Source organism: Nicotiana tabacum, chromosome 11 (assembly GCF_000715075.1).
Source record: "Nicotiana tabacum cultivar K326 chromosome 11, ASM71507v2, whole genome shotgun sequence".
Taxonomy (NCBI): domain Eukaryota; kingdom Viridiplantae; phylum Streptophyta; class Magnoliopsida; order Solanales; family Solanaceae; genus Nicotiana; species Nicotiana tabacum.
In genome coordinates, this window is record NC_134090.1 from 55,282,866 (window position 1) to 55,291,491 (window position 8,626).

Consider the following 8,626-nt stretch of genomic DNA (forward strand, 5'->3'; position numbering starts at 1 on the left):
TACAGTGCAGTCGAGACAAAAGAGTTATGCTGACAGGAAGGTTCGTGATGTGTCCTACATGGTTGGTGAGAAGGTTCTGTTGAAGGTTTCACCCATGAAGGGTGTTATGAGATTTGGGAAGAAGGGTAAGTTGAGTCCTCGGTTCATTGGGCCTTTTGAACAGACACGAAGTAGAGAAAGCATGCTAAAACTCAGAGAAGCAAAGTAAGGAAAATTATAGAAACAAAGTAAAGAAAATCTTTAAAAAGGCTTGTAAATGCCTAATTTTTGCCTTATATATATATAATATGTATGTGTGTGTGTGTGTGTGTTTGTTCTTATTTGTGTATGTATAGGTTTTAAGAGTTGAGTAATGGTTTGATAAATGGGGTAGGGTTTGGGCTAGTGTAATTTAATTAAAATTGTGCCAAAATTGGCCCAAAATTTGAGCCCAAAGAGCCCAAACCCGGTCCAAAAGGGGGCTGCCAAGAAGAGCTTAAAACGACGTAGTTTTGTCTTGAAACTACGTCGTTTTGGTTAAGTGACAAGATTCAATCTCATCCACCCATCTTGATTTAATCCAACGGTCCTAGTTTGATCTTCATCCTAGATATTTAAAGCCTAAAATCCCCAAAATTTTCCCCATTTTCCCCATTATTTCCTCTCTCTCTTCTTTCCCTCTCATCACTCTCTCTTCTCTCTCTCCCAAGACCGCCGCCGCCGCCCATCGCCGCCGCCGAAAATCGTCCACCGGCGGCGGCCGACCTCCAATCCGCCCCAAAATTTCACCATATAATCTCCAACACCTCCTCTTTCCATATCTCCAAACCAAATCCTAAAAAAAATACCTCAAACTCCTTGAATCTTAGATCTAGAAAACTTTTCCGTCACTTTTTTGCCCAAATTCTTGAAGCTCCAACCACTACCACCCCAAAATACGTACATCAATGGATAGAGCTCCTCAAGACCTAGCTATTGATGTCAATTCTACCCCAAAAATCCGGCGACCAAAATCCGGCCTAATTCCGGCGACCTCCCGGAACACCCTCTTTGGCATACCACCATTTTTTCGGCCTTTTGATGTGTAAAATGGTAAAATACTATTCTTTTTCATGGCTGATTTTTTTATTTTTCAAATTTTATTTTTGTCTATTATTAATTATTTTAGCATTAATTTTTGAAGTTTGAAATGTTAAATTTTCTGTTTTTGCACTTGTTGAAGTAGTAAAATAGTTTTGTATTGATAAAAGTCAGGTAATGAAAAATACTTAAGAGTATATGGTACTTGTTTTGGTTGTTTGTTTACTGCTTCAAGACTCTTTGAGTACAACACTCAAAAGTCAAATTGTTTGGTAAGAAAATGTAGACCTTTGGACATTATTTGAATAAAGTCTATCTTTGAATAGTGGAGAGCAGATTTTGTTTGAAATACTTGACAAGATTTGAACTAGAAAGTCTGGATTTTTGAATTTAAGAGCAGATTTTGTAGGAAAATCTGTCAAAAAGATTGATTTTTAATTTTTTGAAATAGCTGGTTGTTTTGATAAATAGAGGGGACTCCATCACACTTTTGGAAGGGATTTTTTTTCTGCTTTTGAACATACAACAAAAAAAATTAGCAGCTGAAGCATCCTTTAGTAAGCTGAAATTGTAAGTCTTAAGAGTGAATCTTAAAGTGCAAACCTTTTTTTTAGAAAAGTATAAGTCCTCTTTAGAGTTTGCTTCTGTGTTTCTCCTCTGAGTTTTCGAGCTGTTTTAACACGGATTTGCTGTTGGTTTTGCTGCTGTTGTGCTGCTATTTTTATGTTGCTTTAGTTGTTGAGCTTCCATTCTTTGTTGTTGTATTTATTATTCTGCGACTCAGGTAACTCTTTAATCTTATGTTGCAGATGTTTTCACATTAACAAGAAGATTTGAACTCATCTTGATTGTTGGGAGCATGTCCATTTAAATAAATGAGTGCTTAGCTAAATTTCTTTATTGTTTAAATATATCTTGTTGTAGTTCATATGTAAAATAAATCCTTGGTTGATCAAACACTTTTTTATTCATGTGTTATTTGTCTTTACTATCTATTATAGTATTGGTGCATATAAAATTGAGATGTTCCAAGTAGGTTGCAATGTGCTTAAAGACTCCTTTTGCACCATTGCAGTTCTGGCCAGTTTATGAAAAAATAACAAAAGAGACATGCTTGAAACCTTTATTTATTTTTACAGATTTTATATGTGACCATCTGCTAGGATTTTAGATTTTTTTTGGTAGAAAGTCGCTAGATCCTAAATAGGTTTGAAATTGCTAGTTAAAAATAAGGGTTAATGGCTTAGAACAAAAGAGGCCAGACTCGCAATAAAGCCCAGGTGGGTTGTCGTAGTAAACCAGCATTTGAAATCTATTGGGCTTTCAGCTTGTGCCTATTTCAGAGCCCAATAATTGGCCAAGGCAGATTCTGTCCAATAGGCCGAATGCTTTTAAGAAATCTATAAATATTTTGTCCATTTATTTCATAGATGTTGGCCCAATGCCATAACTAAGTAAGCAAATTGGCCCACTTTCTCAATAAATAATATGATCTATTTCAAAATAATACTTACTAGATTAGTTGAATAGACTTATTAAGAATTAGTTAATTTTCATGATGTGTAATAATAATCCAATAACTTAAGTACCTTTAATTAATTTAAACGCTAGGCAACCAGTATGTCCGTTTTAACTTTTTATTATTATTTCACGGACTCGCTTGCGTAGCGTGATATTAACTCTTAATATTTTAATTCAGTAATCTCATACTATTTCTACTAGCTTTAATTATTTTCTAATTTAATAAACTCTTTACTAAACTTGCGGATTCGCTTGCGTGGCGCGATAGTAACTCTTAATAAATAATTTTTTCAATGCACAAATATAGTAATTTTTCTGAAAGTAATAACGTGTTAATAATTATTTGTCATGACTGTGGATTCGCTTGCTTAGTGCTGTTATGACTAAGCTAATAAATTTCGTCTAGATTACACATTCGTTAGCGTAGTGTGATTATGACATTTTATTATTATTATTATTTTATCAAATAAGTAAAATCGGACATAAGAAAAGCATAAAAATCAAATAAATCACCGTTTATCCAAGTTTAATTCAAGCCAAATGTAGTCAATAAAGCGACCGTGCTAGAACCACGGGACTCGGGGAATGCCTTACACCTTCTCCCCGTTCAACAGAATTCCTTATCTGGACTTTGTTTTCGCGGACCAATAGTAAAAGAGTCAAACCTTCCTTTGAATTGGGATTCAAATAAAAGGTGACTTGGAACACCGACAAAAATTAATTCCAAGTGGCGACTCTGTAAATAAAATAATCCCTATTTCAAAATTGTCACTTTAATTGGAAAAACTCTTTAACCCACAATCCATAACCCACATTATCTTTTGGAGGGGTAAAAAGAGGTGTGACAGCTCTGGCGACTCTGCGGGGGACAACCAGAATTCGAGCTTGTACATGTTGACTTTTATTTGGCTTTATTAATTTTGTATATACTGTGATTTATTTGGGTATAATGTGCTACTTGTTTGCGTTTTAGCGCTTTGATATTTTTGAATGGTACATATAAACTGTCTTCTCACGCACCCCCTCCGAGTCTTCTTGAATTAAAATTGGGCATTTGCTTGACATAGCCCGCTTTCTTTGAGATAGCCGAGGTGTTTGTCACCCGGTGAAGGATTTTAGTCACACCTATTTTAGGTGGGGAGCACCACCAGTTAAGCCGGAAAGCAATGCTACCGGTACATTGACCCTCCTCGGCTCGAGTTGTCCGCTCGAGTAAGCCAGTCTAGATACCTTTTCCACTAAGATTTAAACTTACGAGAAAAAACCTCATACCGTATTTTCCTAGTAGGTTCGCTCTATGTGCATCACATGCATTTGACTTAGCGAAACTCGGCACAGGGGTCGGGGCCGTATAAGACAGGTATCCTATTTGAGACCATCATGTTCACGTATGTGCTACTTGATACATCATTTGGAAGACTTACTTGCATTGTCAACCGGCTTTAGAAAATTAGTGTAGCAGAATTATTAAAAAAAAGGTACCCAGTTTTACCAAACTACGCGGGTCTGATTCTCATCGGATGTGAGATACGTAGGCAAACCTCAACGATTCCGGCCCCCAATTTTCAAAAAAAAAAATCAAATATATTTCCCTTTACTTCCTTCTTTAGAAAATAATTTCTTAGAGACCCCAATTTTAAAAAAAAAATTAAAAAATTAAAAAATATTTTCTTCTTTTTTCTTTTATAAGTCTTTCTTCCACACAAAAAATCAAAATCAGATTTTTTTTTCTTCAAAAATCACAAAAAAAATAAATAAATGAAAAAGAAAAAAATCGAAAATTCCAAAAAAAAAAATTGTTGAATTCCAAAATATTTTTTTTTGCTTCAGAAGTTTTCCTTTCAAAAATTGAAAAAACAAATATTCGAAATTCAAAAAAAATTATTTCTTCTTTAGAAGTGTTTATTTCAAAAAATTCCAGAAAAAAAAAAAGAAACTTTAAATATGAAAAAAAATTCTTTTTTTTTTTAATTCTTTCTTTTAACAATTCCAAAAACAAAATGAAAAAAAAATTGAATTTCAAAAAAAAATCGCTCTTCTTAGAAGTCTCATTTTCAACAATTCAATAAAAAAAATTGAAATCTAAAAAAAAATCTTTCTTCTTTTGAATCCTTTCTTTTTGCCAAAAAGAAAATCCAAAATTATTTTCCTTGTTAGGAGCTTTCGTGGAGTTATTTGTATATGAGTAAAAAACGAGAGTTAGTTTGTGTACTTTATTCCTAATTTTTTCTGAACTACGTAATGATCTGATTCATGCGACGTCATGATACTTAGGAAATCCCCATCGGATTCGATCATAACCATAGAATTAACTGAGGAAAAAATAAACTAAAAAAAAAAGAAAAAAAAGAGAGAAAAAAAGAGAGTGACAAAAAATAAAAGAGTGACCAAAAAAAAGAAAGGAGAATGCCAAAAAAATAAATAAAAAGCGACAGAGATAAAAAAAATCAAGAGTGATTAAATAGAGGTAGAAATAAAAGAAAAGAGGTACATACTTAAAGGGTTAGTTAAGGCCGGGATGAAACATGCAACTGTTCAAACACATGGTAGAAATGTTTAACTATTAGGTGCATTGCATCCCCAACGTGCGATTTCCTATGTGTTAAATGTCTCAAAACTAACGAGGTTGTGGTGTGAGCAAATTAGTCAGGTTCTGTTCAGGTGGTTGGTTTTGTTGGTATGCAGTAATGAACGCGCACCCTTGCACGCGGCCACAACATTATACACAAAACCGAGCTCCACCTCCCAGAAATGCACATCCTTACCTAGCTCCATATAATCCCCAACCAAATGATCTCCGATACAATCCTCGCCCATGAGAGCCTTTCAGAAAGAATCAGTTCACCCCTATTGGTGAATCGTATTCAAGCTTGTTCCAAAAGCTAATCAGACTAGATCTATTGCAGCCAGTGGCCCCGAAATGGCCGAACCCCGAGTCCCCCTCGCACCAAGCTGATGCTAGATGTGAATACCACTCTAGAGCAGTGGGAAATAGTACAGAGGACCGTTGGACCCTCAAAAGGGTAGTTGAAGATTTGATTGAAACTGAAAGAATCGTTTTTCGGGATGAAGAAACTTCTGATATGATGAACAATCTGTTGACTGCCCACAACATTGGGCCAATGGTCAGAATGATTTGTGAAGCTGAGGAATTTGATCCGGCACCGAAGGTCGTTGCATCCTTTGTCGAGATAGAAGAAAAGACAAAAATGGTCGCCAAGCATGAAAGTTCCCCATCAAACGGGAGTCTTAGTGGCCAGTCTTGCTATCCTTTCTGCATCCGGATTATCTCAGGGTGTGATCCGGATGTTTTACCTTATTGTCTTACTTTCTGATGCAAACCCTTCTATCTTCACAAAATTGAAAAAAAATCAAATAAAAAAAATCAAAAATCAAAAAATCAAATGAAATTAATATTTCATTTTCCAGGAATGTCTCTTTTCTTAATCTTGTCATTTTTCTTTCTTATTCTCTTTTTAGTTCTGTTAAATGCAGATTTCAATAACATGACATGCTTGCGGACTTCATGCCCAGATCCTGAAAGTTGTTAGGCCTCGAAATAATAAATCAAGGATTAGATCGCAATGAAGAAAAAGTTTAATGAAATAAAACAAAGAGTTGGAACAATTGAAGGAAAATTGGTTCCCGGATTGGAAAGGTTCGTACATTGCAACAAGAGTACTACCAAAAGAGTGCGTTGCACTTGGGACACATCGAAGGAAATGTCCCTGAAATAACTGTCAATACAAATACAGTCAAAATATACTATGTTGGATCCTCCATATAGTACTAATATTCTCCAATTGGGATGACGAAGGCTTTAATTCTCGCTACCCAAACACTATCAACCCTTTGCAAACCCTTTGAGCCGGCTCCCAGTCTTTGATTACCCTCTTTGGAACCTAAAAGTGTTATTGAAAAAAAAATGAAATGAAAAATGAAACAAAAAATATCAATCAAAACAAGTTCAAGTCACCATGAACTACGTTCGACTTGATTCCGAAAGGATACGTAGGCAACCTCTTTCTGGGGTTCAGTCACACCAAAATAAAAATTCAAATTCCCCCAAAAGTGAAATTGGGGCAGATGTTGTAATAGTCCGGCGATGATCCCGCCTGAATGGTTCCAAAGTTTTAATTCGATCCAAATCATTTTACCCAAATCCTTTCAAGTCCTTCCGATCAATCGGTGAGAATGTTCAAGGATCAGAGAATACGAATACTTGGATCCGATGCAATAAAAATGAGAGAGTCTTATTGGTGAAAACTCACACGGGCACCATTAGGCGATGGTAAGAAGAGAAATGAAAAATAAAAGAGTCTTGTTAGTGAAAACTCATAAAGAGCACTATAAGGCGAGAAGAAAAATAAGAGAGGTCAGCTCATGAAAACCCGCAAAGGGCGCCCCTGATCGAAAAGAGGATCCTTACAGCCATCGGCACCGACAGAGTCCTGGCAAGGTTTCTCGATTTTGAGGAAAAAATTGTGATGAATTTTTGAGAGTCGGACGGTTTACACAGATCTGGCATCCAGTTCAAAAGGCATGTCATGTTCATTGAAGTCCGCATGTACTCCAGATAAGTCCTTCTTTCCTTTCCCCGAAAGGGACATTTCTTGTTTTAAACTCATTCTCCATTCCATTGTTTGTTTTCTTTGAATCCCTTTCGGTCTAACACTGTTCCGAAACTAAGACAAATAAAGGATGGCAAGACTGATTTATAGGGTTCTCATTTGGCGCGAGCTAATATGCAGAAAGGCACCCAGCCTCGTACGGGCATCAAGTCGACCCCGACTAGCCATGGCGGCCGATGCTTCAAAATCAAAACTCTTGGAAAGAGAAAATCAAATGGAGCGCCTATAAAGGCAAATGAAGTTGAAAAGGTTGAGTCCCACGTGGCCAACCGTCTCGGCAAAGAGTTGAAAAAAGCCAAGGCATCCCAAATGCTCTGAATTTGAAGTTGGGAGAAAGAATCCAGAAAAGAAAGGCCAACGAAGGCGAAATAAAATTGGAAAAGGTTAAGTCCCACGCGACTAGCCGTTGCAGAAAAGTTTGAGGAGCCAAAAGTTCCCCAATGCTCTGAAAAAAAGAAAAGAAAAAAAATGATGAAAAAAAAGAATATAAAAAAAAGAAGAAAAAAAAGAGAAATCAGAAGGAAAAGGCCTACGAAAGCAAGATAAAGTCGAAAAGGTTGAGTTCCACCAACCAATCATCATGACAAAGTCTAGATAAGATAGAGTTTCTCCAGAGTCAGAAAGGCAATCGGTATTCAGGAAGCAACCAGTTTCAGTTGAAAGGGCCGAGATCAAGTGATCAAAACAATCAAATCCACAAAACCAACCACCACTTTGAAAACTCATTCTTTGTTTGAAGCACGAATAAAGCATGAAGAATGGTGATTCTAAAAGAAGGAATGTCACCAAATGTAAGTTCCTTAAAATCTTCATTTTTCTTTTACTTTCGGCATACATCACTATTGTTCACACCTCCTATATTTATGTAGCTTAACCCAGGTAGAACCGTTTCGCCTAGGTAACCCAGCTCCTAGTTTCCGAGTAGAAGTACTCTTCGCTCGGGTTATTTTTATGTAGCTTAACCCAGGTAGAACCTTTTTCTCCTAGGGGGATCCAGCTCATATTTCCGGGTAGAAGTATTCTTCGCTCAGGTTGTTTTACATAGCTTAACCCAGGTAGAACCTTTTCACCTAGGGGGATCTAGCTCATAGTTCCGGGTAGAAGTACTCTTCGCACAGGTTATTTTACATAGCTTAACGGTAGAACCTTTTCACCTAGGGGGATACAACTCGTAGTTCCAAGTAGAAGTACTCTTCGCTCAGGTTATGTTTACGTAGCTTAACCCAGGTAGAACCTTTTTCGCCTAGGGGGATCCATCTCATAGTTTTCGGGTAGAAGTACTCTTCGCTCAGGGTATTTTACGTAGTTTAACCCAAGTAGAACCGTTTCGCCTAGGGGGATCCAGCTCATAGTTTCCGGGTAGAAGTACTCTTCACTCAGGGTGTTTTACGTAGCTTAACCCAGGTAGAACCTTT

The 8,626-nt window shown here is 36.6% G+C and overlaps 1 long non-coding RNA gene across 1 annotated transcript; it reads left to right on the plus strand.

Moving 5' to 3' along the window:
• Positions 1 to 630: 630 nt before the first annotated feature.
• On the plus strand, positions 631 to 2,030 carry LOC107781317 (uncharacterized). Its single transcript, XR_001646983.2, has 2 exons — positions 631 to 1,071; positions 1,869 to 2,030. It is a non-coding gene; the product is annotated as an uncharacterized LOC107781317 (long non-coding RNA).
• Positions 2,031 to 8,626: the final 6,596 nt, after the last annotated feature.